Source organism: Benincasa hispida, chromosome 10 (genome assembly GCF_027475165.1).
Source record: "Benincasa hispida cultivar pf3 chromosome 10, pf3_genome.v1.1, whole genome shotgun sequence".
Classification (NCBI taxonomy): Eukaryota; Viridiplantae; Streptophyta; class Magnoliopsida; order Cucurbitales; family Cucurbitaceae; genus Benincasa; species Benincasa hispida.
The window spans coordinates 10,382,406-10,392,668 of record NC_143487.1 but is presented as its reverse complement, the minus strand read 5'-3'; positions in this window follow the sequence as shown (position 1 = coordinate 10,392,668).

Sequence of the window (10,263 nt, the reverse complement as noted above, 5' to 3'; positions counted from 1 at the left end):
GTGACCTTCAAGTTCAACTTGCTAAGTTAACTTCTTTGGTAAGTCAGTTGGTTGCAGGTAACTCGCAACAGGTGCAGGCATGTAGAACTGATCACCCTAAGCAAGCATGCCCAAGTCTGTAGTGAAGCCCTATGCAACGAGACTACTTTATGGAAGGGTATCCCAGTTATATGGGCGATTATTACCAAGGGCCTACATGGGAGGAGTCCTATGACTATGAAAACCTAGGATGGGACCAGTTCCACTATGATTCACCCCCTGCCACATCCGTCATGACGAGGCATGCTCACACCGCTAACTCAATTATGTCATTACAAGATGTGATTAGACAACTTACTACTTGACCTTAATCCTGAGCTAACTATGAACTCCTGTTTATTCGGGATTATCCTTAGATTTGCATAAGTGAGGATTGGCTCAACAGTGCTGGCTTAATAAACCTCCATCAGGGGTAAGACCGGAGAGATAGCTGGGGACATAGGGTACAAGATAGAATTCACTCCTACCCGCTTTCAGGGATAGTAGAGAGGTTGTTCCCTTAAATGTTGACTCTCAGTCTTGAACAAGGGGCCCTATCCTCTCATTGGCTCGAGAGGAACTCGGTTTGTCGATTAGATCACAAATCAATTGTTCATTAGAGGATCAGTGGGACTTAACGAATAAGAGGTAATCTGGGGGTAAAATAGCCATTTGACCCAATCGTTATTACGAACAACTTGTGAATGGTTAACTTACTAATCATGGTTATATAGAGTAGACATAATATATCTACAGTGAGGGGAGTGCAACTCTGGGCTTTAGTGAAGTGACCCAGTAGTTAATGAATGAGATTAATTTGGTATAAAGAGTTTATCCAATTAATCTCGGATCGTTGGAGTCCATGATCTGTAGGTCCATGCGGTCCCCCTACTAGCTCACAAAAGGATTAGCCTTAGAGTAATATGATAAGTTAATTTGAAACGTTCAAATTAGAATTAAGTGAAATAGTAATTATATGTGATATAATTATGCGTTTAATTTTGGAATTAAACGAAATTGAAGAATAAATTAATATTTAAATATGATGTAAATTTTAAATTCATGTAGGGATTCATGATGGAGGAATTTGTGTTAAATTAATTTAATATTTGATATTAAATTAATTAGAATTAATTAAATTATTTAATTATTTATTTATTATAAATTTTATTAGAAAATTAATTACTGAATTAATTTTGTAAAATTAATAAAGATTTCAATTTTGAAAAACAAAAATTGATTTTGGAAATCAACTTGTAAATTCAAAAAATTGAAAAGATTGAAAATGGAAAATCCTAAAAGTGGGATATCTCCACTTTCTATCCTAGTAGCTCACACATTCTCCATACCATTCTTGATTCAATCTTCCAAGCATGAGGTGCATTTCATGTAGTAGTTTTATTTGCATAATGGTTTTGCAATAAATGGGGAAGATTGGGTTGAGAATCGAACATGCAACATATGAGTTTTTGCTTAAAAACTTAAGGTTGAAGAAGACCTTCTTCCATGATGCAACAGTGATCTTCTTCTCCAAATTTCCTTTATTGAAGCTTATTTTGAGTCCCACAACTCAATCTAAGACACTAAGAGAATAGTATGGAAGGCCTTGAGATGGTTCACAAGTTGATTTGGAGAAGATTTGCAGCTAAAATCAAGATTCAAGTAGTTCTACAAAGGTATGTCATGAAACCCTCTTATTAGTTTATGAGCATACTTAATTTAAAGCCAAAATGAATTAGAATGCTTATTGATCAATTTGTGCTTTTGCTATGCATTCTCTGGCTCTAACAATATGTGTTGGGGCTTGTGTGTGTGCGTTGGCTAGTGGTGATGCGCAGTAGTAAGAACATGCGATGTCCAAGGCATGCGCCTAGTTGGTGATGTGATTGGATTGAGCCATGCGTTGGCTAAGGCTAGGCAATGCACTATCCAAAGGGGCATGTGACCAAGGAATAGCATGTGATGGCATGGGTTATAAGTCTTGCGTTGATGGCCAAGGGAAGTTGATCAGCTTAACCACATTTACATGGTCAGTGATAACACCAAAATTGTGTTATTTTCCTCTTCTTAATTCTAGGTTGTTACTATATTTAATGTGTTATTTGTTGGTTTTGTACACATCGAGCATCTTGGAGGTAGAATTCATCGTTACGAGCTATACAAGGTTAATTTGAGCAATCAGAAGCTAATTTGAGCAACCAGGTTTCAAGAGGATGTGAATGGATGAAAACACCCTTAGACGGAGCGTTGCAACGCCCAAACAAGCGTTGTGCGATGCTATAAGGTAGTAGTACCCATTCGGTGAAGAATAGGGCAGTGTCGCGACGCTACAAGTGGCGACACACCTGTAGAGCAGGGCAGCGTCACGACGCTGTATACAATGTCGCGACGCTATGGTGTTTTCTATAAATACAATTCTTCATGTTTTAGGGCAGAGGATCGACCCACAATCAGCCTCCAGCCGATTTTTACCCTTTTCTTACCTCTCCACTTGTATTTTTCTCCCTTTTTCTTCTGATCTCATGTAACTAATGGAACGATGTCGGGATTTGTCTTCTTCAACATAATGGAAAGGTAAGTTGTAGCTATTTTCTAATTTAGGGGAATTTGGAACAATGTAGTTTTTTGGGAGTTTTGTTGGAATGCAATCTTTTTGTTCTTGTTTATGGGTTTTAATTATAGGATAATCCCAGTAGAAGCAATAGGTTAGTTAGGCAAAAAGAACTGCTCCTAGCAATATAGAGAAAACCCATATTGAATCTTTGATTAGACGTTGGAAGTCGAACACTCATCCTAGCATTATCTCTAAAACTTAATGCGATTAGTTATTTTGTATGGAGTGGATTCATTTTCTATTCATGTTGATTAATTAGATAATTAGGACCATTGATTGGGATTCCAATCAACTTGGCTAGGCATATTCAAGAAACTAAATTGCATTTAAATAACTCGATGAACAAAAATTACATTGGTCAATTCTTATTCCTTTAAGCTAGGTCGTTTCTTTAATTGCATTGCTATCTTTTGTTTTTTTGCACTTTATTTCTTTTATGCACTTTCCTTTATCCAACCATCAATCCCCCCTCATTTATCACTTATCCGAAAACAAACTTGATGAACTAATCTTCCATGCTTCCCTGAGGTTTGACTTCGTACTTGTCGCTTGTACAACTAGTTAGTATAAGTAGTTAGTTTAGTGATTTATAAATATTATTTGCATAGCAAGGGTTTGGTAGCGACACCAAAATTCCTGTTGTTATGATCAGATCCTTTAATTTCAATTAGTGGATGATGTGGCAGCTTGATAATTAAGGGAAAGCATGCAATTTGTGGTATAAAAGGGATGACCAGATTTAGAGGCTTGGTTTGAGCATTTTATTTGCCATCAGGGTGATTTTAGAGATGTTTGAAAGCTTTATGAGTATAGCTGATACTGGAAGGAAACTCCATAGGAATCGAGCTAAAATTTGAAGATTTTGCATGAAGGTCAAGCCCTCGGATAAATTTGGGCCAGTGTTGAAGATTTGAAGTTTCTAGCCAAACCATAAGGAATTTTGAGCTCAAAATTTAAAGTAAGTATGTTAAGACAATTATGAACAAATAGAAGGAAATTTTCCGAGAAAAGGCTTCAAAAATGAGTTATTTAAATTATAAGTTGAATTTGAAAATTTTGAATAAGCAGGCAGCTGCTTGGGTTGAACAAACAGGCAGCTCAAGGGCTGGCATGCACACAAGTGGACAGGCTAAGCGATGAGTTGTGTGGGGAGTGTGCGATGCATTGTGTAGGCATAAGTTGAAGGCTTAGATGCATAAAAGACAGTGCATGCACAAAGGCCGATTGACGCAAGGCCTTTGCAAGTGAAGGTCCTAGGCTATATGTGAGGGGGGCTGAAGGCATGCGTCAGGCTAAGCGGGTTTGTGCACTGAGCATTAAACGCATAGGCTATGAAGCATTGTGAAGGCAAGTGGCTAGATAGGTGATTGCGCTATGTGTTGGCGCATGCTGTGGGCGTTGGTGTTGCTTGTTGGCTTCCTAGTTGAGACATAAAATTCAAAGAAATTTCTAAGTGTTGAATGCCTAAGGTATGCATTGTGATGAACAAATCTCAAATAAAGATTAAATATGAGCTTAATTATGTAAGTTAGTCTCAAAAGAGAGACCATTACTAGTAGCTAAAGCATGTTGTTATGTCCATACGGTTGACACCAATAGGAAAAGCTTACCAACCTTCAAAGGAATTACCAAACCCGTGAGTGACAAATCTAAGAAGTTTTCTAAATGTTTTAGTAACTCATGCTTGCTTAATCATAAGGATGTTTTCTTAGAAAACCAAGTTTTAGAAGCTATTATTGCATGTTAGTTTAAAAGAATGTTTATAAAGCATGTTTAAATATTTATGTGTTTATGTACAAAAAGCATGCATTAAAAGTTTATAAAGATGTGAAAGCTCTTGTTCATTTTACTATGCTTTCAAGTCCACAAGTTTTTAAAGAATCAGTTTTATGATGAACATGATAAACCTGATACTGAAGGACTTTGAGAAGGTATCTGGGCCATAGTACCTAAGGTCTCATGATACTTAATTATTACCACGTGCACGTAGGTAGATTCGTTGTTGGTTGTGTTGAGATCACTCCACACCAGCTAAGGTTTGACGTTGAGGGGATTGAGCAAAGAAGTTCTCTCTCAACTAAGGATAAGTTCAATTATGTTTTCAATTATGGGATGTTTATAGAACCTTTATGTACATGTTGCTTGGCAAGTCTCAAATTTCAGTTTTTGATTTCTAGCTAAATTTTAAGCATGAAAACTATGTTTTATTAAGTCACTCACTAGGTAGTTGCTCACCATGTTTTGAATTTTTTCTCTCCCCAGGTAGCGGTCAACTTCCCAAGAGATAACTCTGCTGCTACTCCGCCACTCAAGGACTTTATCTTAGAAAGAAGTTTAGGTGTTGGTTCTGTCTATACTTGTACACATGCCTTATTCATATTAGTTTAGCATGTCGGGGCCCACTGGGTCTTGTAGTGTATATATGTTGTGTTATGGAAAATTGTATGAAACCCTATTACTGTTTAAGTGTGTGAAGTACCAGTTGAACTATTCTTTATGTTTCTTCGATATGTTTATAAGTTGGTTAGGCAGTAAGTTCTACATAAGGATGGTAACTGTTGTAGTCACATTCCCTTATAGGTTAAAAGGATAATCTGGGAGAGGGTATGACAAGTTAGTATCAGAGCATAAGGTTTTGGGAGAAGAAAAGAGTTCATGCATTAGTCTAGGTCTCTAACGTGAGTCATTAACATGTGTACTTCATAAATAGGTAAAGATGCCGAGAAGAAGTGGCAAGCTGAGCAAGCAGATAGCAGATGGGGACCTTGACCCTACTAGTAGAGATCCCAAAGTTAGAAAGGATCTAGATTCCAATAGAAGAAGAGGTAAAAATCTAGTGGTTTCGGAAACGAATTTAGAAAGTGAATCGAGTACCTCGCAGGTGCGAGCGGATCCTCAGCTAGAGGATAAAGTATTTGACAGGATCACCCAAAGGTTGGCGGCAAATATGAGGTCAGTTCAGGCGGATCCAAAGAAGAAGTATGACATCGAAAGGTTAAAAGCTTTAGGTGCAACGACGTTTAAGGGTGCCACCAATCCGACAAACGCTAAGATCTGGTTGGATTTGATTGAGAAATGCTTTAGTGTGATGAGATTTCCAGAAGAAATTAAGGTCAGGTTAGTGGTGTTCCTATTATAGAAATAAGCCAAGAAATGGTGGAAAATGGTAGATGCTAGAAGGAGTGGTTCAGAGGCCATGTCTTAGCCAGAGTTTAGAGAAGTCTTTGAAGAAAAATATTATCCTAGCTCCTTTAGGGAAGTTAAGAGAGATGAGTTCCACAGATTAGTTTAGGATTGATGATAGTTGTTGAATACGAGCAGAGGTTCATAGAGCTGTGACGATACGCTCTTTTGATTATAGCAGAAGAGAATGAGAGATGCTGGAGATTTGAGAACTATTTAAGAAAGAAGATCCGTACCCTAGTTACTTCCACAGTTAATTGGGTGGATTTCACTCAGTTAGTTGAGACAACTATCAGAGTTGAGAGGAGCTTAACGAACACAGCACCGTTGTTGAAAGATAAGGAAGAGCAGCAAGGAGTTTTAGCAGAATCTAGAGGTAAAAGTTTTAAGCCTTCATTCTCAGGAAAATCAGTTATGAGGGGGTAGAGAAGTGTGAGCTAGCCAAGTTCAAGTAGGAAAAGATCAAGACCTGCAATTGGGTCAGTTAGTAGATCAGTAGTTGGACGTACTGGTGAGTTAGTGGCTAGTACAGGTAGGAAATCCCTATGTGTAACGAACCAACCCCCTAGGACTTAAGTTAGGCCGTTACTAAACATATGCATGCATGAACTTAAAAAGACATCCTTTTATAATGAAATAAATGCTAAATAAATGAGGTAAATTCAAAAGACCATTATTAAATTCAAATATAAAAAAACCAGACGATAGGGTACCCATAAATCATAAATGATAATAAACAGGTCTGCAAACATATATGAATGGTAAGTTTCAAACATCAAAACTAAAAGTTGAAAAAGAACAAGAAGAGAAATCTAGATATCATGAGTGGAAGCATTAAAACTGGTCCCATTAGCTCGATCACAGATTCCGCTTGTCAATCGCCGATGCATCTCTACCTTTACGTGAAACAACAACATGAGAAAGGATGAGTATAAAATACTCAGTAAGTAACCCCACTACTGGGGTCAGGTTGGGCATCTATGTCCTCTAGATGCCTACCTCTGGTGGAAACATAAAACTTCTCTAGTCCTCATGGGACACATACATATATAAAATACTGATTTTTATCCTACTGTAGTTAAGTATGCCTACTACCTCTAGTAAGTCCCATAGGACCCACAACCTCTGGTAAATCCTGAAGGAAACACAACCTCTGGTGAATCCCGAAGGAAACCATCACCTCGAGTGCATCTCGAAGGAAACCCAACCTCTGGTGAATCCCAAAGGAAACATAACCTCTGGTGAATCCTAAAGGAATCACAACCTCTGGTGAATCCTGAAGGAAACACAACCTCTGGTGAATCCTGAAGCATAACACCACCTCTAGTGAATCCCGAAGGAAACATAACATCTAGTGGGCATCTAACTAATCAGTGAGAATACTATCACAACCTCAACATCACAAGTATGACAACATGGTTATATAGCATACATATACACCTCTATATCCTCAAATCAAATACAACCTCATAGAATCAAATATCATTTCATGCTAGCATTCAAGTATCTACGTGCACAAATAAATCTTTCAGATCCCTATACAAGAACATACATTGGTTATACTATACTATCCGTCTATCATGCTATCGTTCTGTCATTATATTAATCTATCATGCTAGCATACATCTAGTGTTTGGCCCATGGGCAGTTCCAGTAGTATGATTACTTACCTCAAATAAAGTCCAAAAATTAATTCAAGTGAACAAACTCCTTTCTAGCTTTCCACAACTTTTGAATGAGATCCTAGAACATGGATAAAAATCGATCTTAACCTTTAAGCCCAATTTTTAAACATTAAATCATTCCAAGAATACCAACACAACTTACCCAATAGTGGTTTGACCAAGATCACCTCAAACTTCTAACACCAAAATTCTTGTCAGAATTAAACTCAAGTCGTTCGCTTCTAAATTCAAAAATTCTCCAAAATTTAAATGTAAAGTCCAAAGTGTAGTTTGTTCCAAATTGCCTTCAATCTCTCAAACAAATGCCTCAATCTAAGAAATTCAATAATAATGGTTAGAACCTCAAACAAATTCCAGCAACCACATTTTAATTCAATCCTTCCAAGGCTTAATATACTTACCAAAATGTTGCTTGGTCCAAAATTGGTTTCAAACTTAAATTCGTTTGTGAACCCAACTTAATCCTGCGCAATCGCTGACAACACACTTCGACTTTAAAATTCCATAAATGCTTGAATCTATGGCCCAAATGGGTGTTAACAATTTTAGTCAAAACTAACTGAGTAATCAAAATCTTCAAGAAAATTCTAAAAGACTCATATCTTACCCAAAACTTCACCACAAGCCAAAATTCGACGAGCGACAGCAAAGGAAGGTAGTGACCGGCAGAGATCGGTGGCTGGGCTCAGGCGGTGGAGAATTTGACTGCAGCTGGGCTCGAACAATGCTGGAAGAGGGAGTGGTAGCCAAAGCTATCGACAACGGCCGACTTGTGCAGATCTAATGAAAGAGAGGTGTGGCGCGTGGTGGAGGCTAGGTCACAGTCGGTGGTTGGCTTCGCGTGGGTGTTGGAGCGACGCGATTCATTAGGGGTGAACGATGCTTGACAGAGCCTCCACTGGATGGACCTGGCGTTGGGTCTTGAAGTCGCGTGGGGAGGCACTCGGGCGGCTAAGCTAGGGCTTGATGGCGAAAGGGCGAGTGACGCGAGGTTTTAGTAGTTGGGGGAGGGGGTGGCAGTCACGATTTTCACGAAGGAGAAGGGTCTCTTTTGTTTTATATAAAAGAAAATAATAATAATAATAACAACTTAAAAGGAAATAAAATAAATATTTTATTTATTCTTTTCCTATTCTACTTTATTTTTTAAATTCCTTTCCTTCCCAAAATTGAAATTAATTCCTGCCATTAATTTCCAACGTCAACAATTAAATTCCCGCAATTACACTTAAAGTTCAAAATTCCAAAAATTCCCTCAATTAATAAAATTTACTAAAATTACATTAATAATAAAAATTCGATGTGTTACACTATGTGCTAGTTGTGGGAAGCATCATTCAGGAACATGCTATAATGGTAGGAATGTCTGTTTCCAGTGCGGATAGACAGGACACTTTAAGAGAGATTGTCCTCAGCTAGTGTGTGAGGCTCAGACAAAACAGAAAGTTGCTCGACAGTAGATCAACCTAGAATAATTGAAGCCAGAGGTAAGGGTTCCAGCGGAGTAAAGTAGAAAGGGGTAGCAGGACAACCCAACAATAGGGTAAAGTTTATGCAGTAACTCACCAGGAAGTGGAGGAGTCTCCAGACGTCGTGACTAGTACAATAACTTTAGGTAACCAGTCTGCTTATGTATTATTTGATCCTGGTGCTACATATTCATTCATATCTAGTATATTTGCATTGCATATAGATAGAGTGCTTGAGAATATGTCTGAGGATTGGTTTATTTCTACGCCTGTTGGAGACGTTCTAGTTGTGTATGATTACTACAAGTATTGTGAGGTAGTCACTGGAAATTAGAGATTGTGGGTTGATCTGATTTCATTAGATTACTGGAATTTGACGTTATTCTAGGCATGAATTTCTTGAGTAAACATTATACCTCTGTTGACTGCTTTAGAAAGGAAATAGTATTCAGAAGACAAGGTGAACAGGAAATACTATTTGTAAGAAGTAAAAGGTTACTTCAAGGTACTTAATATCGACAGTAAAAACTAGGAAGCTGCTGACTAAGCAGTGTGAAGCCTATCTGGCTCATGTAATTGTTTCACAGGATAAGAACCTGAAACCCGAAGATGTACAAGTTGTGCAGGAGTTCCTAGATGTATTCTCTAAAGAGTTATCAGGTTTTCCACCTAACAAGGATGTTGAGTTTACTATTAATTTGATTCCAGGTACAACTTCTATTTCTCAGCCACCATACACAATGGCGCGGGCAAAGCTGAAGAAGTTAAAAGTTCAATTGCAGAAGTTAGTGGATAAAGGGTATATTAGACCTAGTGTGTCACCATGAGGAGCGCCGGTCTTGTTTGTAAAGAAGAAAGACGATACGCTCAAGCTATGTACAGACTACAGACAGTTGAACTAGGTGACAATCAGGAACAAGTACCCATTGCCCCGTATACATGATTATTTGATCAACTGTAGGAAGCCACAGTATTCTCTAAAATAGATTTGAGATCAGCCTATGATTAACTTAAGGTAAAGGAAGTGGATGTTCCGAAGACTGCATTTAGAACCACATATGGGCACTACGAGTTTCTAGTGATGCCATTTGGTTTGACGAATACCCCTGCAGTATTCATGGACCTTATGTACAGGATATTCCATCCCTATCTAGATCAGTTTGTAATAGTTTTTATTGATGATATTCTGGTATATTTCAGTAGTAGGGAGAAGCACACGGAACATCTGAAGATAGTATTGCGGACATTGCGAGAAAAGGAGTTGTATGCCAAGTTTAGTAAGTGTGATTTCTGG